General features: G+C 36.0%; 1 non-coding gene across 1 annotated transcript; it reads right to left on the reverse strand.

Moving 5' to 3' along the window:
• Window positions 1-22,615: 22,615 nt before the first annotated feature.
• Trnaa-ugc (transfer RNA alanine (anticodon UGC)) lies at window positions 22,616-22,687 on the reverse strand. Its single transcript has one exon. It is a non-coding gene; the product is annotated as a tRNA-Ala (tRNA).
• Window positions 22,688-22,971: the final 284 nt, after the last annotated feature.

The raw sequence follows: 22,971 nt of genomic DNA on the forward strand, positions 1-22,971 counted from the left end.
CACAACAAATGATCATCTTGCCTGGAATGTCAAAAATGCCAATGCTGAGATAGCTTTCTCTAGACACATGGGCAGTAGTCAGAGTTAGGCTTCTGGTACTCATTCTCATTTTTTTTAACCAATATAATAGCATTATGATTGAAAATAGTTTCTTTACCACTGGATAGCACCAATGACTGTGTTTTTCTAAAATAAAATGAAATGCAAGATATTGCAAGGGAAAAGATACTATGCTAAAATTGGGACTGAGAAATTAGCAGGCTCATCTGATGAGCCATTTCTAGAAATCTCTCAGTTATGATAACACCACTGCCACTTGTGAGATTGCCTCAAATCAGGCTTTGTATTAAACTTATACCAAGTCAGAAGTTCCATGGAAATTTCCACAATATTCCTAAACTTTTGGGAAACATGAAATCTACATATAAATACAGTCTGTAGATGAATAATTTAGTAATCACTCATTAGAGGTACGTTCAAGACGTGTTAACATAAGCATGTATGAATTGCACAGACATTCTTCCTGCAATCTGAAGAATATAACTAAGTGCACCTACTATGTGCAAGATACAGTGCTAAACTTCGAAAAACATAAAAATGCTTTAAAAATATCTTGGGTTTGTGGAGGATAAACATGTTTTTAGCATAGACTTATGAAATGGTACCATGCAATAAAAATGTCACATTTAAATATTTAATAGTAAGTAGAAATGTTCATGATATATTAATAATTGAAATAATGGCTTACAAAAGTAGTAGTATAAATGATGTAAACTAGATTTTATGAATTATATTTGAATGTATATTATGTATGTGTATGAAGAAAAGAATTAAAACACATCTAAGTGGTAGCTGAGTTTCTGGGGAATTGCTAGTTATTTCCCATATTCATTAGATTCTAATCTGAAATAAACAACAATAAGAATTAAAAACAAGATTAACCTATCTTAAATGATTGTCAACTCCCTCCTCCCCCTGTCAAGAAAACCAATATCTGCCCTGACCCTTTGCGTTTGGGGGTGAGAAAAAGAGAAGATGGAAAAATAATTCAGAAATGAACCTCATGAGTCTATTGGTTGAGACAATTCATGGAAGTCTATTAGGAAACAATGATAAATCTGAAATTAATCAAACACTGCACTCCACAACTTTCAGGTATACATCAGTCACCCAGGAGTCTTATTAAAATGTACATAACTGATTGTTGGTCTGGGCTGAGGACTGAGGTTCCAATTTCTAACAAGGTTCCTGGGCATGCTGGTGCTGCTGGCCCACAGACTACACGTGGAGTAGTTGCAAGAAATTCAGGGATCAATCTTGACTCTGTTACTTATCATTTTGTTAGCTCTGGTTGGTGATTATAAAAGTGGCATATTGCATTTGTGTTCATATTAAAATTCATACAAACCTTTACATGAAATACTTACAATCAAGGCAATATTTATCTTCAGTTTTATAGAAGCAGAATGTTGAAGTGACCTGCTAATATCACACAGCTGGTGAGTGGCTGCATCAGACCACAGGATTCAAGTTTAGCACTGTGCTGTCATGCCACGTCGCTATACTTCTGTCTATCTGATTTCCCTCATCACTGAATTGAGGATACAGGTCATCCTATGCTGGTCGAATACACAGTTGTTTGGTTAAACAACTAAAACTATGTATGTTGGGATGTTACAGAATAACAAGGATAAATGTGTGCAATCCACCATTACTTTGGAAATTGAAATGGAGATAATTTTTGCCCCTACTTTAATAAAGAATGAGATTCATTCCCAGCTTGTTTGGAAGGGCTACAAGCCTTTTTATTGAGGCTGGCTGCTGAGCGGAGAAGGAATATTCCATGCCTGGATTCTGTTCCTCCTCAGGATCCAATGGATTCCCTTCTTCCAGGGCAGAACACATTCAGGCACAGAGAGGATCATCTCCCTTTACATCTTATTTGTGACCTGGGCTGGTGAACACTGAACCTGCTTCAACTCAGACATAGTCACTTCCCATTCTAATCTGCCCGCTGTGTTGAAAGCTGACTTGAGGGCCTTCCCCACAATGTGTAGCCGTAGAAGGACCTGGGAAATGTGTTTCCTGGCCATTGCTCAGAGATCAACATGGCACAGAGAATTATGATACCTTTGACAAGGGTCAAGGACTAACCTCTTTTTAAAATTTCCAATAAGGGTACAATTCGCATCTGCCTTCATCATAAGCAATGCCAATTTGGTTAATTCTACTTTGTTTCTAATGGTTATTTGCCCATACCTAAAATTCATTAACGAGTATGTGTATGTGTGTGTGTGTGTTAGGGGCATGTATGCATGTGTTGGAGAGAATTGTGGGAAGGATAGGGTAAAAAAAAAAAAAAAGAAAAATATCAATGCATCTTTCCAGGCCTCACAGAGGGGAAAAGAGAAAAAATGTAGGAAAAAATTTATTTATTTGCTAAAATGCATAAGACTTTCCAATGGAAAAAAATTCACTTCTAAGATTGTACTATAGATGGATTGATTTACTGTTATCTAGAATTATGTGCATTTGACAGCATAATAGGAATGCTCTTTTCTTAAGGTCTAAGGTGCTAGAGCTGCATCATAATGACTTTGCCAGGCAGCTTTAGGTGAACAGCCGGAAAACCACTCAGAAATGGAGTGAAGGCTCCAATCCCATAAGGCCAATCTCTGTGACTGCAGGCCAATCCTTACTCAGGAGGATTGGCTATTATAATCACCTCGAAACCCAATCACCTTCCTTTCTCAGGAGGATGGAAGATAACAGATTGGCTTTGCAATACTGTGTGCTTTCCCACTGTTAGTGTTACTATTTTGTCTGTCATTATCTTGTACTCATTAGAAGTCCATGAAATTCAGTTCAGATCAAGGACAGGCCTTGTGCCCACTGGGATAAAGGATTTGTTTTACTTATCTATTAACTGCATTAAAAAATTACTCCAAATTTAATTGCTTAAAACAATGCACATTTAGGGCTGGGGATGTGGCTCAAGCGGTAGCGCGCTTGCCTGGCATGCGTGGGGCCTGGGTTCGATCCTCAGCACCACATACAAACAAAGATGTTGTGTCCGCCGAAAAACTAAAAATAAATAAATATATATTTAAAAAAAAAACAACAAAAAAAACCAATGCACATTTATTATGTCATAGTTTCTGTGAGTCAGGGATCTGGACACAGTTTAACTGGGACATCTGCTTTGGTGTTGCTCACTGGGTACAATCAAGATGTTGACTAGGGCTGCAGCCATCTAAGACAACAAGGGAAAGATCCACTTCTGAACTGTATTAGCAAGATACAGGTGAGTCCTTTGTATTATAATCTTAGAATTGACATTCCCTCACCTTCGTGATATTCTAGTCAGTAGAAACAAATCTCTGGGTACAACTCACCTTCAAGGGGAGGGCATTACACAAGGGCATGAATATCAGGAAGCAGAAATCACTGGGAGCTCTTTCAAAAACTGCCTACCACACTGCCCCTGAAGTCTTATAGCATCGCTTGCATTGCATCAGAGTTCAAGAAAATCAGAGGATATGATACTGAACAATGCAAATTTGGAGGATCATCTAAAGGCCTTAGGTTTGAGTCAGTCGGGGCCTCAGAAACGGAATAGGAGAAGGTTCTCTTAGAGGCCTGAGTGCAGTTGTGTGCCAGGTAATTGTGGGGGCTTGTGTTAGTCATTGTGGAGAATACAGAAAAAAATGAAAGTGCACAGTATGTGACTCACCCCATATCCTCTGCTTCCTGGCTATTGCTTCATCTTAGAAAGTGCTTTTCACTCCTCCTTTTAGAGATGCACAAAGCTCTGCCCCTTCGACATTTGTATATGGCTATAGAGTGACTTAGTATGAGGGATGGTACTTAAACCCATAATTGGCTCACTAAAAAACTTCTTTCTCCCACCAAGTATCCACTACATGACTGTTATGGCTTAGACATAAATTGTCCCCCCAAAACTCATGTGTAAGTTTAAAGGTAAAATGATTGGGTTACGAGAACTTGAACCTCATCAGCCCATTAATCTGCTGGTAGGGATTAACTGTGGGCAGGTGGGGTGTGGCTGGAGGAGGTAGGTCCCTGGAGGTGTGCCTTTGGGGTTTATATTTTGCCCCTGGTCTGCAAAGCTGTCTGTGTGCTGTCCTCTTCCACACCCTCCGCCTTGATGCTCTGCCTCACCTCAGGCCCAGAGCAACTGAGCCACCATCTTTGGACTGAGACATCTGAAGTTGTGAGCCCCAAATAAACTTTTCCTTCTTGTGAGGTCTTTGGGTCACAACAGCAGAAAAAACTGCCTAAAACCATGGCCTTAAAGAGAGTTTCATTTGAGAGTGACAAACCCTCCTAACACATAAGCAATGACCATTTCCACTATTGTCTCAGAGTTTATTTAAGTGTCTTAATTTCAGTGTGATACCTCTGAAGATTATAAAAAAGAACTTTCATCACGTGTCTCTTAAGGATATGGAGCTTTATTTCTCTCAGTGTCCACTCTAGCAAGAGTCTCACATCTGATCTTAGAAGTAAGAGCATCCATCCTTCTAATTGGGAGCTCTTTACTCTTTTGGGGGCAGGTTTCTGTTCTGGAAAACAGTGGGCCATGTGTTTGGCTGCCTGAAACTCAGAGCCAAAAGTATGAGGGCTGTGAAAATATTAATTTTTATTCTCACTTCTGACTCTAATGTGCATACTGTGGTTTTCTCTTTACTCTTAGGATATATTAATTTCAAATATATTCTTTCATTTATTATAGATGGTTTTCAGGCAAAGTTTCTCTGTTTTGTTTTTTGTTTTAGTATTGGGGATTGAACTCAGGGTGCTTTAACACTGAACTACATCCACAGCCCTTTTTGATCTTTTATTTTGAGACAGATTCTAAGTTACTTAGGGCCTCACTAAGTTGCTAGGGTTGGCGTTGAGCTTGTGGTCCTCTGCCTTCACCTTCCAAGTTCCTGGGGTTACAGGTGTGTGCCACAGGACCTGGCACTTTTAAGCAGTTTCGAAGTACTTTCAAAACAAAAATGAAATATAATCAATGAATAAAAGTTCATTGTGACCCACTTGAAACTATAAAAAAAAATTAAGTGCTACACTATATCCTAACTAAAAATGCTGCAGGAGCTTATGTGGGAGAAGGTGAGAACAATGTGGATCGGAGCCCTACTTTGGTTCTTCAGAGTACAAAATTGACCCTTCTATTTCAAGGGCAGGCTTTTGTGGGGTCCTAGAAAAGGATGACCTCGGAATAGCAGATGACTGAGGATAAATGATGTGTAAATCCTAGTGGGTTCTCTGGTCATGGTTTCCATATTTGCCACCTCAACCAATACTCTGAAATTCTTTCTGGAAGGCATGACTACCATGATTGTACTACCAAGACCCACGGAAATCGTGGCTTAGCTGAGATCACACACCTTAGGAATGAAGTATAGGGACCCTGACACCAAATCCAGTTTACCTTATTGGGTCATTTTCTTATCTCCTGAAGATTCTGTGAATGCATAATGCAAAACCTTCTCTGATCAGTAGGTGGCACTTTATGACTTTCAGACAATTGGTTTCTTCTCCACCCACTACTTCTGAATCCTCTTCTCATCTGTTCTTTGTCAAACTGCTCCTCCTTCACACCCTCCTTTCCCCCTTCTATCTTATCTTTCTCCTTTTTTTCTTATTTCATATTGACTCTATTTGTCATGTTGCCATCTCTGTAACTAGGAAGGTTTCACCAGAATTCAAAGCCCTGGGATCTGTCCATTGGGTGGTCTGAATCTTTATGTCAAATTTCCTAGGACTCATTCTCCTGACCAATACCTTCAGCATGAAGATGATACTGATCTTGTCCTTCTCCACTGACTTTGAATCCTAGGGTTTTTACCTGCAAGACTGATGAGAACCACAATTGCCTTATTTGTTCCTTTTCTAAAACCCAGGCAGTTTTAGCTATGCCTCACATTGAAAGTCTGGTTCATCTTGTGTCCCTGAACCCACCAACCTTTTGTCTAAGGGCACTTTTCACTGCCTGATATGCTTATTTGTTGACACGCTTGTTGACATTATGCAAGCTTCATGGAAACATAGACCTTGCTTTGTGTTGTTTACCACTCAAGCTTTAGAATATCAAGAGTACAATTTGGCACATAGTGAGCCATACAGAACTGATCTCAGAACCTTTATACCAGAAGTGTGGGCTGAGGTAGCAGCATTACACCTCCCAGGAGCTTGTTGACCTCAGGCCATATTCTAGACCGAGTCAGAATCTGGCTTTGGTAAAATCCCCCATTGACTTGTGAGCACCATGTTAAGTTGGGAACCTCTGCTCCAGAGCAGACCTTCTACAATTGCAACTAGGGCACACTGCTCAGCTGTGGCCACCAGAATTGGGTCAATGGACTTTGAAGTTTAATCCTAGGACAGGAAGCAGCCTATCTAATCACCCTGATTTTTTTTTAAATCATGGTAAAATATACATAAGGTTTACTACCTTAGACATTTTTATGTGTACAGTTCAGTAGTTTTAACATATTGCTGTTCAACAAATCTCTAGAATGTTTTCACCTTGCAAAACTGAAATTTCCTATTCATTCAACAGCAACCCTTCCCAACTGCCCCTGGAAGCCAGCATTCTACTTTCTGTGTTTCTCTGAGTTTGACTGCTTTAGATACCTCATGTGAGTGACATCATGCAATGTGTCTTCTTGCAACTGGCTCATTTTTTTTTTCACTTAGCATAACACTCTCAGGTTTATCCATTTTGTAGCCTGTGACAGACTTTCCTTTGTTTTTAAGGCTGAATAGTATTCCATTGTGTGTAAAAGCCATGTTTTTTATTTTTTATTTATTTTTTATTTTTTTTTATCCATTCATCCATGGATGGACATTTGGGATGTTTCCAAGTCTTGGCTATTGTGGATAATGCCTCAATGAACATGAGGGTGCAGCCATCTCTTTGAGATCTTGTTTTCAATTCTTTTGGACTTAGACTCAATGGTGGAATTACTGGATCATATGGTAGTTCTATTTTATTTTATTTATTTTCGAGGTAAAGAGTCTTATTCTGTTGTCTCAAACTTGTGGTTCTCTGCCTTAGCATCCTCAGTGGCTACAATTACAGGCATGTACCATTGCACCTGCTCTATTTTTAATTTTCAAGGTAGCTCCGTGTTGTTTTCCACAGCAGCTGCACCACTTAACAGTCTCACCGACAGTGTACAAGTTTCTTCACATGCTTACCAACATTTGAATTTATTTGAATTTCCCTAGTGATTAATGATGGAGAGCATTTTCCCACATACTTGTTGGTCACTTGGATTCTTCTTTGGAGAAATGTCTATTCAAGCCCTTTATCCATTTTTTAAGTCAAATTATTATTATTATTGTTTCTTATTATTTTTGAGTTATAAGAATTCTCTAATTAATATTATAGACATTATCTACTCATCAGATATATAGTTTGCAAATACTTTCTCCCATTCTGAAGATTTTTTCTGTACTCTGTTGACTGTGTCCTTTGCTGAGTGGAAGCTTCTTAACTTGATATACCATTTGTCTATTTTTTCTTTATTGCTGCTTTTGGAATCTTATAAAAAATTATTGATATCCTGAAGTGTTTTTTTTTTATGTTTTCTTCTAGGATTTTTAAAGTTTCTGGTCTTACATTTAATACTTCAACTCATTTTGAGCTAATTTTTGTATGTGGTGTAAGGAAGGGTATAGCTTCATTTTTTTGCATGTGGTTATCCAGTTTACCCAACACCATTTGTTAAAGAGACTACCCTTGAACCATTGGGTAGCCTTGGCAAATTTGCTGAACATTGTTTAACCATAGATGTGAGGCTTTTTTTGTGTGATCTGTATTCTGTTCTATTGGTCTATATGTCTGTATTTATGCCTGTATCATGTTGCTTTGATTAGCACAGCTTTGTAATCTGTTTTGAAATCAGGAGTGAGGCCTTCCATTTTGTTTTTTCTTTCTCAAGATTGTTTTAGTTATTTGTAGGCTGTTGCAATTCCAATATAAATTTTAGGCTACTTTTTCCATTTCTATGAAACTGCAGTAGAGTTTTAATAGAGATTACCTTAAGTCTGTAGGTCACTTAGGGATATATGGAGGCTCCAATCCATGAACATGTGATATCTTTCCATTTATTTATGTCTTCTTTAATTTCCTTCAAGAATATTATGTAGTTTTCAGTTACAAATATTTCACCTCTTCAGCTAAGTTTATCCCTAAAAAAAAAAAGTATGTTATTCTTTCTGATGTTCCAGCACCACTTTTTAATTCATACAGTGCTGGAGAATGCACACCACAACACTGGTCAGGGATACTCACACTTTTGTGGTCTTGCTAGATAGCAATAATAGCCAAAAGTTGCATAATGTTTCTCTACTTCATTTCCATTTTACAAATCTCATAGAAGCTTTTTCTGATGGAGAATCTTAGCTTCACGAAGGAGTGAGAAATATGATTTTTTACTTTCTACCTCCTCTGTTATAGCTAGGATAGGAGATGGTCTAAGTAAGACAGCCAATGTAGACATTTCAGAGCATGACCAGTATTAGGGCTCTCCCCATATCCCTTCTTATCCCTTACACTGGATCTGTGTATCTATCATCTTAATTATATGTGTTTTGCTGCTAAACTAGAATGTTCAGCCTTTTTCTAGAGGATTATCCTTAAGCTATTGGGGCCAACTACCTTCCTAGTCCCATCTGGGAATTTACCTACTGCCTGACTTCCTGCCAATTACCAGTGGACTGAACCAGTGAATTACTGGTACAAGATTAGAGCAGCCCAATTTAGAAGTTATCCTGAAACATCTTTTTTTTTTGGACTGCACACCCCCCACCCCATTCCCTATCTTGCTTTTCCTACTTTCTTTGCCAGTTCCCCAGTGAGTACTTTCCTAGTAAGTACTGGACATGTACTCCCTTGACTTGGGCTCTGCTTCAAAGAATTAGACCTAAGACAGTAAGGGCAGCTGGCTTGGAATAGCCAAGAAAGATCTATGTTCAGATTTGTAACTACGTCTCCACATACTGCTTTATTGAAACTGCCAGTATACAATCCAGATAACCTCTTCCTTCAGCCATAACTTTAACATTTCAGTTAGAAGAATAGATTTTTCTTTCTTCAATCAGATGTATTTGGTGACAGTGCTTGGTGATTATAAGTTTATTATTCCCTGAATGCTTAAAGAAAAAAAAAATGTTCCTTCAAATTAGTTCCATTGCTTCTTTTTCTTTAAAAGAAAAGCTTTCTTCTTTCTCATCTCATCTCTTTTCTTCCTCCCAAATGTTATTATTTTTTTTATATCTGTTAAATAAATGTGAACGAAGAACCAAAAATGTCAGCAAATATTTCCTTTATGTACTTCTGGGCCACTTTGTCAGTAAAATACTTGAAATTTATGATTTTATTAAATGATTTATAGTTCTTGCATTATAAGCAAGTGACAAAACCAACCTTTTTCTTTGTTTATTCATTTAGTCAATTTTATAGCGAATCTTTATAGTGCTTTTCATGGATCTAGGTAATGTGTGGAACTCAAAGATCTAGAAGGCATTATATTTATCTTCAAGAAACATACAGGGTATTTGAACTTATAAATTATCAAGTCAGTCCAGAGGTTGTTTTGATGTCCCAGGCTTAAACTCAACTGTACTATATTTAAGAAATTAAATTAATATATGGCTGTGGGTCAATCTCTATGCAAACGTCTACTGGACTGAAGGCCCATGTTAACTAATTTAAAAACTAATTTAATAACTAAATTAAATTTTAATTTAATTAATTAGATTATTAATAATTAATATTCAATATCAAATAATTAATTATTATTAAGTAATAATTATTATTAAAATTTAATTTAATTAATTTTAAAACTAATTTAATAACTAATTTTTGACTCAGTTATGGAATTTCAAAAAAATGGTGCTAATTTTGGCCTCTCCTTCCTTATCTCTCATTCACTCTTTTTCCATTGAATCTGAGTTCTGCCTCCCTAACTGTTATGAAAATTCTCTAGCATGGGCCTCCAGTCCAGTAGACCTTTGTTCTATTTTCACCTATAAGTATTTTTTGTAACTCCTGAAATCCTTGAAAGTGTTCAGCCTTAGTTTCTTTGATAACTCTGGATTCCTACATTTGAAATAGTTTTCAAAGTTCCCTTTCTACTTCTGAAGTAATCCAACTTTGTTTTAGTCTTTTTCTCATCTTGTTTACCATTCTCCTCATACTGATCTTGTCTATTTTCTTACATTTCAAAATATAATGGAGTTCTAATAAAGCCATTCTCTCCAAAAATCAAGAAGGTTTTGGCATTTGGTAAATCAGAAGTAATCTTAAAAATTCCTATGAACTAGCACCTGTGATTTTCTTGATAGTAGCAAATATTGGTAGCAAATTTCCATAGTATAATTGACAGAAATGCTGCCATTTGGAAATAGGTTTACATTGAAGGCTGTGTAGAAGCTGAAATAACTGTGGTTTATGAATGAAAAGAATATCTACAAAGCAGACACAACATTGGTCACCTTAAATCAGAAAAAGCATCATATATGAAATGTGATGGTAAAGTTGAAAATTCTTTGAAGAAGAGAATGATGAGTCCTTGAGTGCTGATTTGAGGAAACTAAAGCCAGTGCTTAATCTGCACATTGCTTCCATTCACATCACTGAAATTCAACCTTTAAACAGCCACCCATAGTTAATAACCTATTATTAACCTTCTTTTTGTTGCAAATGACAGAAAACTCATCATAGACCAGTTTCTAAAATTAAGAAAACATATTTGCTTATACAACTTAAGAAATTCTGGAATGGTTGTGGGTGTGGGTGCATCTGGATACTCAATAGAATATAACAGATACTCAATAGATACACAATAGAATCGGGAGGTTTCCCTCTTCTTTCCTCAGCTCTGCCTTTATTTCTGTTGATGTTACTCTCAGGCAGGCTCGAATAAAAAATTGGCAAAGATGCCCATAAATAACTCTAGATCTTCTATGTTTTAGTAATTCAGCAACTCAGGGAAAAAGTAACACTTTACTGACAGTTCCTGTACATGAGTTTTCTAGTTTCAGTCTGGGCTTTGTGCACCTTTGGAATTAGGACATAGAATCAACCTTATCTAAACCTACCAGGCTGCTGATGGGGAAGGAATGGATCAACACACACACACACACACACACACACACACACACACACACACACTTCCCTCTCTCCGTGTATTTTAGTTAGATTTTTATTATTTAATATATAGAGTCAGAAACATCCATTTACCTTCCAAAGGTCATATGATTCATGTCTTTATGAGAATTGCATGATACCCAAGTGAATTAGAGATATTCAGAGCTGAAAATGACCTGCAACTATAATGATTGTTTTCCATTATTTTCACAATATTATCTGTTGTGCTCCAGGAATTGTGCAATTGTTTCACAGAGGTCTGATGTCCCTCCTCATATTTAAGTAAAGCAGCTTTGAGGCAATTTGTTTTACCATTTAAACTATAAGAGATTCTGTAGGAGAAAAAAGTTTTCTTATATTAGAAAAGTTTTTGAACAATCACTATAACTCATCCTCTCATTTTATAGAAGTTATTTTTCAAATGTTATGATTAGCCTGCAAATCACTGTACAATTGGTTTAGTTAATCTGTATCAGTGTAATACAGTAGTGTAAACCAAACTCTATTCAATAATCCCTGAGGTGGTTATCTAAATACGGGACAGATATTCAAGTTTTCCTGTTTCTTAGTTGCTACTAGTATATGAAGATGTTCTCAGCCTATTCATAGAAGCCTGAATGAAGAACCACTTGCATTAAGAGCAATGGTTCTTTATGGAAGTAATTTTAAACTAGGAGGAAATTATCAAGGGAACTAATACAAGTAGATAGAGGAAAAAAATCTTTATAGTCTAAAATTCTAAGGACCTCTTATTTTTTCTCCACGTACTGAGTGTAACTTAATGGAAAGCCCTTAGCTTCTTGGCATCAGGGGTTGTCAACTCAAGTGCTCAGGAGCTCAGAAGTATTGTACATGGGCCAACAGGATGGATACAAAGCTTAACTGGCCATGTACCCTCAGTTTGCAAGGGCCAGCTTCAGTTGATTGTGGCTATATAGAAATCACAATGGAGAGACTTTTTTTTTTCATAAGCTCTATATTGGTTTTTATGTGAATTTTAAAATATTATAAACTCAGATTTTTAAAATAATTTTGTGCCTGCTAAAGAAACATCCATAGTCTGAACAGGCCCACGAGTTGCCCATTGTATTCTGTGTTTTTTAATTAGTGTATATTGAATGATTGTAATATTATTGGAAGACAATTTTTTTTTCTTTTAATTTTGATCCAAACACATAGAATGTATAAGAATAACCACATATAATCCATATGATAGATATTTCAAAAAAATATTCAGATGTTTTAACAAACTCAAAGAAAGACACATTTTAAAATTTATTATTTGTTTTTATTAAAGATCTATTGAGTCTTGGGCTGGATCCGTAGGCTCTTTTGTGACTAACTTATCCGTATTTGGTTATCTTGGCCCCATCCTGTTAATCATCTCATTCTCTGTGGAAGAATGAGCTTATTTCCTGAAAAACATAGTCATGAAAAGAAGAGACTTTTACTGCCTTCTCTTTCACACTTCATCCCCAACGAAACAGGGATCACTTCCAAAATGGGTTGTGTGTTTGGCGAATCTGTGGTTTGCAACTCTGCTTCCACCTTGTCTTGACATATTTCTGTCTAAGTGCAGCATTAGGTTGATTCTTCTGCTTCTCTCTCCTCCCTCAAACAAAGACTTGAATCTAAAGAGGCAGAGAAAAAGGTACGTTTGAAAAGAGTGGTCAGGACAAAACAGAATAGGGCTGGAAATCAGAAAGGGGAGTCGATGGACTGGTTAATAGGAGGGAAGGGGAAAGTAAAAATGAGAGGAGACTTTCAAGAGAATTGTGGACCTGAGGCTGGCTCTTTGTTTTTATCCTGCTGAGTTTGGGATTTGTGTATGTCTCTGAGAATCATCCATTTTCCCCCAAATTGCCCTGAATGGAAATGAATGAGCTTTATGAAGAAAAGACTTATGGATAGAAGCAATCATTCTTTTAGCAACTTTCTGATGAAAAATATTAGCAAGCTTGTGAACTAAGAAATGGTACTCAGTGGTGAAGGGCTGAGATCATGAGTCAAAACAATAGTGGGTTTGTCTTGGTTTAGTCCCTTCAGTACAAACTTGATCAATTTACTTATCTTCTTTAGTCTCAATTACCTTTCTGTAAAAGAAGTAACATATTAATTCTTCTCTTATAGGGAAATGAGTTATTGGCACAAGGAAATTGCTCAATAGCTGCTAGCAATTTATAAGAAAAAGAATTTCTGAAACAGAGGGGAAATGGTCAATGTATATTTTTTCAAACACCTAGCCAGCGCATTTTTTTTGTGTTGAGAAGTCAGCTATCTTTCATATAAACAATAATTAAACACCACCTGAGTGCAAGTAAATGAGTTGTTTGTATATTAGTAATAAAATGTATTATCTGTTTTTACGTCTATACTAGCACAATAGATATTCAAAAAGTGTTAGCTTGAATGCATGGTGGAGATATTTAAGGCCAATAAAAGCTGGGTGCCTCTGTCCAGAGGGAACAAGCGGTAGGGAGCCCCCACTCCTAGTAGCAGCTACTGAACGGAAACTTAAGTTTGAGTTCAAAACTCTGATTTTGAGGCAGCCATAAATCTCAAGCTGTCCTTGGTGTATGCTTTTATTTAATAAATAAAGGTTAAATAAAAGCTAGCAATTCATGCAATAATTCCCTACTAAACCTTTTGTGATCTTAGAAAACTGGTAAACGTAAAATTATCATGACTGTTTTCCTAAACCCCTTAGTCTCTAGTTTTATATGAATTAGCACTAAAAGGGCAGCAAACCACCTAAGACCTCTGTTGCGATAATGATTTGCCTATCCTTCACCCTCTGAACCTTAAGAAATCTCCAGCTATGCCAAAATCCCCAGATTTGTCCAACTTTGCTTTTACATGAATTCTGTCTCCAGATATATTTATTTTGGAGAGGTGATTTTTTTCAATTATACTACTTTGATGTTTTTTGGTTTTTCAGAAGCATTTAGGATTAGTGACAGAATTTTCATTCTTTCTTCCCATGGCCATTTTAAGCCTGTTAAATCCTTGATGCCTACACACTCTGATTGTGAAGCTAATGAACCAAGGCCCAGGGTGGTTACTCTCCAACTATTAAATTTAATCCAAAGAACATGCCTGATTGCAAACAACCTTTCCAGTCAAAGACAAAGAGAGATTATTCATTAACATGGCTTGTTTTCCAACAGGCTCCAGGCCAGATTTCACTCAGGATCTCACCAAGGAAGACTGCTTTGATTCCCTACCAATTGGGCAGTAAAGCCACAGAGGCCAATGGCCTCCTGCGGGTTTTAACTAGTGAGGGGGTTGGCAAACTATGTCCCATGAGCCACAATTGACCTGCTGCCTTTTTTCTTTTTTGATGAACCATGAACTAAGACTTACTTGCACATTTTTAGATGATTGCAGGGAAATTCAAAAGAACATTTTGTGATAGCCTGAGTATTATACGAAATTAGAATTTCAGCACCCATAAATAAAGTCTTATTGGAGCACAGCCATTCTCTTTTATTTGAGTTTATATATGACTGCTTTCATCCAACTCTAGCAGCATAGTTGTGACAGCATATGGCTTGCAAAACATAAATTGTTTAATATCTTACCCTTTATACAACATGTTTTCTGCTTCCTGTAGATAACCCAACCTGATGCTTGAGTTATCTACCATTCTACCACTTACTTAAAGGTGGGGCTGTGTTCAGTGAAATCAGCCCCAAGGGGCCTTCCGGGTTGGACAGAGAAAAGGACAGAGGAACTGACATCAGACAGACCTAAGTTTGAGTCCTGGATCTTCCACTGTGTAGTTGTAAATAACCTTATGCAAAGTATTTTATCTCGTGGATTCTGTTTACTCCATTGTAAAATGAAACTGTTAAATTTTTATTCTTTAAGGGTTGCCTTGAAATCAATCAATCAATCAATCAATCAATCTATGTATCCATCTATCAATCATCTATCTCTATCATATTGGTTCCAATCTCACTGAGCAAAATTTGTAATATAATAATAAATAGGTGCTAAAGGAAAAGTAGCTCTCTTTATTTTTCTCTTTTTCCTAAAAGTATTCAGAAAAAGAAACTTCATAATCTTTCTTGGAAATGTATTCTTTTCTTATTTTTATATTGAAAAACTATGCTGGGCACCTTATATAAATAACTGTTGTATGTGTTCTTAAAACTGAACATCTGTTTTATATCAACCATCAGTTGTCTGTGGGATGGAGAATTTCTGTTTAATATCTCATATTCTTTGCTAATCCCTAACTTTTTCTAGGATAATCATACAAAGTTCTTTTGTCTTCCTCATGGATGCTATTTTCCCCAATTCTAATAATTTTAACTTCCCCTGGATTTGATCCGTGTTGCACATTCCAGCCAATCTGTTGCATTGAGTGATTATTAACTTACATGGGACCAGTGACCAGATCCAAAATCAAATTCTATGCTCTAAGGTAAGAATCCTCAGTCATCACCAAAAGAGGACCAAGTTTTTTATTTGTTTCAAATCTTAGGATTGCTAAGGAATGACAGATAGGCACAGCCTGTCTATTTTTTACAGTGTCTATTTTTTTACACCTAGTGAGGAATGCTATTTATTAAATCCAGGATCCTGCTTGTCTTAAGAATCCAGTATTGAAATCATGGGTGGCCAATATACCTAGAGTGAACCCCTAAATATGTGAATTCATTATAATTACACTGCATGGACAGATGCTCTGTGTCATAGAGTTTCTACTTGCTAAACAAGAAACAGTGCATTTTTATGTTGTAGAAATAAAATTGTGTTCACTTATTTTGATGTTCTGCCTGGCTCTACCTCTGATATTTAGAAATAGAAGAACTCTTTTTCCATTCCATGTGTGTGTTGAACTTCTGATTCAGATTCAACTCAATTTCCTGAACACCTAGTACAGACCTGGAATCTAACTGTCACTTTTACAGGTACTATATTATTTAATCTTCATGCACTGTGTGAAATAGGTATTGTTAGTGCCATTTTAATATTTTTCCTACTTTTAAATTTTATATTTATTCTTTTTCTTCTGTATGTCTTTGTATTGAGTTTCTAATTTATTTCTCTCTTCCTATTTTTTCCCCTTCCATTTTTGGGTACATATATATTCTATATCTCTATTCTTTTAGTGCTCTCGCTAGGTGTGTTTGTTACATTTTTACTGGTGCATAATAGTTATACAGAATAGTGGATTGTTATTGTGCCATAGTCATTCTATGGCTCTGTAGTATAATTTGAGGTCAAGTATTGTGAAACCTTCAGCTTTGCTCTTTTTACTCAACATCACTTGACTTTTTCTGGGTCTTTGTTTTTCCTTATAAAATTTAATATTTCATTTTTAGTCTTGAGAACAATATAATTGATATTTTTATGGGGATTATACTGACTTTGAATTTGTAGATTGCTTTTGGTAGTACGGGCATTTTACCAATATTAATTCTACTCATCCACAAACATCTTCTATGCTACCAAACAGGTTGTAGCAAATACAAAAATTGTTGAAAGAATTCCATGCATCTTATGAGTTCTTCATGGAATAAAATTAGAGATAAACAGCAAGAAAAACTGCAGAAACTATGCAATAGTTTGAACAATACAATAGATTGAACAATGCATTTTGAATGTTGAGTAGGTTATAAAAGATATCAAAGGAGGAATTAAATATACTTAGATTCAGATGAGAATAGAAATACAACATATTAAAATCTATCTGTAGCACAGTGAAGGCAGTTTTTTTTTTAAATTATACCTGTGAGTTTCTACATAAAAAAAAAATTCTTGCAAAATAACCTAAGTATATATCACAAGATCTTAGGAAAAGGAAGAAAAAACCATTTCCAAAGCGAGTAGAAGTAAAGAGATAATGAGATCAGAGGTGAAGTGAATGAAATAGAGAGTGAAATAACAATAAAGAAACTAATAAAACAAAGGTTGGTTCTTTGAGAAGACAATCAAGATTGATAAACCTTTAGACAAACCAACCAAAAGAAAGAGAAGACACACATCAATAAAATTAGAGATGAAAATGGAGATATTACAACAGACACCACTGAAATCTAGAAGACTGCTGAAAACTTACATTTCAATAAATTAAAAAATATAGAGAAAATGTATAAATTTCTAAATACATATGACCTTGCAAAATCGAACCAAGAAGACATATAAAACCTAAACAGACCAACAACAAACAAGGGTGTTGAAACAGTTATAAAAAGCCTTCCAACCAAGAAAATCCTACAATCAGATGGATTCACAGCTGAATTCTACAAGACCTTTACAGAAGAACTAATGGCAACACTCTTCAAATTATTCCATGTAACAGAAAGGCAGGGAACATTTCTAAACTCATCCTACAAAGCCATAGAAACCCTGATACCAAAAACAGATAAGGGCACATCAAGGAAAGAAAAGTACAGATCATCCTTGATGAAGGTAGGTGCAAAAATCCTTAACAAAATTTGAGCAAATTGAATTCCACAGCACATTAAGAAGACTGTACATCATGACCACGTTGGTTTTGTTTCAGGAATCAATGTTTGTATTTAGCATACTTAAATCAATAGGCATAATACACCATATAAATGGAATCAAGGACAAAAATCACATGATTTTTGTAGATGCACAAAAGCCTTAAACAAAATTTAACACCCATTTATGATAAAATTCAGAAAGGCTATATATGACAAACTGAAAGCCAGCATCATACCGAATGGAGAAAAATGGAAGCATTTCCTTTAAAATCAGAAGCAAACAAAGAAGTTCACTTTCACCACTCTTATTCAATATAGTCCTTAAACTTTAGCCAAAGCAATATGGCAAGAGAAGGAAATAAAGAGATACAAATAAAAAGAAATCAAATTGTTCCGGTTTATCCTAAACATTTTAACATACACAGAATGCTTAGCAAAGCTATCACTATCTTTATTTTTCTTCTGAAAAATAAAAAGCTATTAGAATAATTTACTTCTGACAACCCTTCAAAATTAAAGAGTTTTCATTCAATACTTTAATTATAACTTATTCTTGCACATTTCATATTTTAAGAAAGTAATTTATAAAGGTATGCTCACATATTTACCAATACTTTTTTCCTCTTTTCTTCTTGCATCTCAGATTTCCCATTTGATATTTTCCTTCTGCTAAAAGAATATTTATTTAAAAATACTCTCCTGAATGTTGCTTGGCAGTCAATATTCCCAACTTTTTATGGTTTGAAAATGGTTTCGTTTATCACCAAAATATTAAATGTTCATCATAGAAAATACCCTAAAAATCAAATACCATAGAAAATTTCAAAACCCTACAGAAAAATACACATTGTCATGTGTAAACAATCCTCTCTTTGTGTGTTTTTGATGTGCACAGATTTCACTTAATGTGGTTTAATTAAGTAATATACATCTCTCAACAGAATTCAAATTGCAGTTGCTATACTTATGGTAATTGCATAAAATATAAATTCTGCTGCTAGCTCTCCAGCCTACAGATTTGACTAAGTATATAACAGGTGCTAATTCAATCAATAACCAATCGTGTCTTGTCATTTGTTCCGCTTTTGGCAGTGATAGGTTATCAGACATCTGTTGTTCAGTTCATTTACAGAAAGCAAAACATGCAGTTCTATTTCTCCTCATTTCACAAAGATGAGCCCAGGCAGCATTTTGCAAGAATGGATATCCAAAAGAGAAAACTGACCAATGAAGATGAAAATGCAGTAGAAACAAAGACGAGAATGCTGCTGTAGAAATCTGTATCTCATGTAAATGGAGTTCATGGAAGAAATAGCTTCCTGTGAACATCTTGACAGTACTGATACTTCAGGATGATAGATCTATCAGTATAGGAGCTTTGGGAAAAATAAACTAGTTGACATCAATGGGAAATGTCATTGCAGCAAAAACATAGCCCAAAGGAAGTGATGCTGGCAAAATAGCTGATATTTTAAAGACATTAAGTGATATTTCATGACACTGAAGGCACTAAGCATGCAGCATTGGAGGCTGATAAAAACTGAGGAATGAGTATTACAATCGACCAAGGTATAAAAATATTTACAACAAATTGTAGGTTATCTGGTTAGAAAAAGGTCGGCACTGTTCAAACTATACTTGGTAAGTTTTTACAAAGAATTAAACACTTTTACTCTCAAAGTCCTAATGTTTTCAACAGCTATGTATCAAATGAATACTAACTTTACTATTTCTTTTCATTTCCCTATATATTTATAATGATCAGAAAGAAAATATTTAATGTTTTGACAAAACAATTTTAAAGGTCATAAAAATTGTAATTTTCCCCTTTGGTTCTGCCGTTCTGCAACATTTCAGCATACAAGGTCATTTTTAGGGTTCTGCTCTATTGTGCTAAAGGTAGGATCACCTGTGTGTTACCATAAGTGCTAACTTATAAACATAATGTGGCAATCACAATGCTTAAAAATAATCATTGCCATTATTTTACACACATCCTTCTGGTATTTTTATTTTGTTTCTGGAAAGATCTTTATTTTGACTTTATTCTTAAGAGTTTGTTTTGCCAAGTATAGATGTTTTAGTTTACATTTTTTTCTTCAAATCATTAAAAACAGTATTATCAGGTACATCTTTCTTTATATGTCATTTATAATATTTCATCCTGTAGCACTAACTACCTTTTAAATAAGTTTAAGGAAGGATTTTCACAGTCACTTATTTTTGTATAAAAATGTAATCAAAGGCACAAAACCTTTAAGTTCTAAAACAAGACATTTAATAATGCCTAATTTACCTGAAGTTTCATTTAAGAAAATGCTATTTTAAAAAGAATTTTTCTTTCTGGTCCTTTGGATGCTATAGAGCTGTCAGATAACTGTGAGCCATGATTATGTGTTCTGATAGTGAGTTTTCCCACACTGAGAGATGTTCATTCCACTGAGCAATTTCATTAACTACAAAAATGTTCCCTGTGGACTTCCATACTTCTTTGAAGAATAATGTATTTGAAAAGGCTTATTGATGGTACACACATTTTCTTGGTTTTTGTATTTATGCAGACTCTAAACTGGGATTTTCTAGTTAAAAAGTTTGAAACATATTTAACACAATCTCAAACTGGAGCTAAAGTAAATTCAATAGCACATTAAACAATCACTTGTGGGCTGGGGATATAGCTCAGTTGGTAGAGTGATTTGCCAACGAAAGCTGGTGTCAAATGACAATACCTATAATCAGGAAAAAGTGGAAGTCAGTTTAAATTCATCAAATCTAGACTTGATGTCATTGTTACCGGGAGGGAGAAAAGAAACACGTGAAAAATTTTGTACACGAAAATCTCCTTCTTTCCATTATGCTTCATAGTAATAGATTTTAATACTTTTGGACACTTCCACTGTTCTTGCTTTTCTTTGCCTTCCCGTACTTTGCTGGAAGAATTTCTTCTCTTTCCAGAAAGTGTGACTCCACTTCTTGAAAGTACTTAAGTCTGTAAAATTTTCTTTTGTTCAGACCTAACATCCTTATTCATAAATGGTATTTTTATTATCCAACCCAACGTTGGATAATTGACAACTTATTTATAAAGTTGAATCTCTTCAAATTGATCAACCTTTCTGCTTGGCCTTTTATTTAGAACAACAACAACAACAACAACAACAACAAAACAACGTAGAGCCTGGGATATAGCTCAGTTGGTAGAGGGCTTGTCTAGCATCCACAATCCCCTGGCACCATGAAACAAACAAACAAACAAAAACTTGCCAAAATCACCATGTGCATGTGCACATGCATGCACACACAGATCTGCAGGAGATGTTAAAAGCTTTTTAAATGTCCCAGCCATCCTCTTTAGAATGACAGAATGTTTGTCCAGGGAAATGCCCTCATCAGTTTGGATAGCACTAAATAGAGTTGAGATCATATTCTTCTAACATCAACCAAATATAAACTATCCTTTCTCTATCCTCTGGTCATATAGACCAAAATATGCTTTCTGTGAATCGATTGCCTCTGTGCCTCAGAGCATAGGGCCTGAGGTAGATAGTGGCAGAGAAAGATAAGTGGAGTACAGTGTCCCCACATCTTCCTTCTGTGTTTGCTGGTTTGTTTCCTGGGAATGGGTGACAGCACTGCTTGGCTATGTCAAGCCAGTTTTTTCACATGTCAGAGTCTAATGTTTCCTTTCTTTGCCTTACAGGAAAAGCAAATGAAGTGAGTGTCTGCATGTCTGTACTATGCTGATCTTAAGTCCTTTGGGTATATGCTGAGGAGTAGTATAACTGAGTCAAATTGTGGTTCCACTCCAAGTGTCTTCTGAAGAATCTTCATACTGCTTTCCAGAGTGGTTGCACAAATTTGTAGTACCACCAGCAATGTATGAACACACACACACACTCAGGAATATTATTCAGCTGTAAAGAAGAATAAAATTACAGCACTTGCTGGATGAAAATTATGGCATTAAATGGATAGAATTTGAGACTATCACACTAAGTGAAATAAGCCAGTCCCCCAAACCCAAAGGCCAAATGTTCTGATACGTGGATGCTTACACACAATAATGGGGGGGGGGATAGAAATTCATTGGATTAGGCAAAGGGGATTGAAGGAAAAGGGATGGGGAGGAGTATAAGAAAGACAGTAGAATTAATCAGACATAACTTTCCTTATGTTTTATACGAATACACAACCAGTGAAACTCCACATCATGTACAACCACAGGAATGGGATCCTAACTAGAGTAAGTTATGCTCCATGCAGGTGTCAAAACGCACTCTAATATCATGTATATCTAAAAACAACAACAATAACAACAAAAACAGTAAAACACTTCAGTGGAGTTCCAGAAAAGAGGGCCATGAGTGAAAGCACAAAAGCAAATGGCACCAAGCTCTTAAAAGATCACTTGGGTAAAATAGAAGGGAAGCGTGTTTAGTTTTGTCAGTTGCTCATACATTTCAGGCTTTGAATACACCTAAGGCTTATCTCTTCTAGCCTTCTCTCAGGACTTGAATCCTCTCCACCATCTCCCTGCCCAGAGCCTCCTTTGCCTCTGATCCCTCTAGACACAAGGCCAGTTGTTTCAGGTTTTCAAGTTCCTCTTGCGGTTCACAGGAGAGGAGCCATTGACTTTGAAAGCAGAAGACTGGAATCCTCCCCTCCTGCAGCAGGAGCGCTGGACTGGCCAGGAGGAAACCTGCTATCCACTTCCAGAGCCACCACTGGCTAGTTCAGAGCAAGGTACCTCATTCCCCCAAACCTCAGTTTATCTACCTATAGAATGAGGTAAAAATAACTGCCACTAACTTCTTAGTCTTGTGGGATTGGAATAAGGGAATGAAGACAAAACTGTGTAAACCAGAAAGTATATCCAAAATGATCATAGAGAAGAGATTCATGGTGGCTCATTCAGGAAACAAACTCACCAGAAAGATGGGAATTCTTTTTCTTTATTTCTTTTTTTTGGTGCTGGGGATTGAACCCAGGGCCTTCTGCATGCAAGGCAAGCACTCTACCAACTGAGCTACATCCAGCCCTAAGATGGGAATCCTTAATAATAACATTACTTTGTAATCCACAATCAATTCCTAATGAAATAATTGATTAAAAAGAAGAAAACATACTGATTCCCAAATAAAATTGAGAGAATCCAATAAGTGTCACTAGTGTTATTTCTTTCTTTCTCTCTCTCTTTCTCTCCCCCACCCCCCATCCTTTGTGTTCATTCCTCTGTACTCTGTGATGAGAGAAAAAGCAAGAAGGTACAAGTCTACTTAGGGAAAATGTGGTGCAGATTTGATGTCTCATGGAAAAATA

The sequence above is a fragment of the Marmota flaviventris genome, chromosome 15 (genome assembly GCF_047511675.1).
Source record: "Marmota flaviventris isolate mMarFla1 chromosome 15, mMarFla1.hap1, whole genome shotgun sequence".
Classification (NCBI taxonomy): Eukaryota; Metazoa; Chordata; class Mammalia; order Rodentia; family Sciuridae; genus Marmota; species Marmota flaviventris.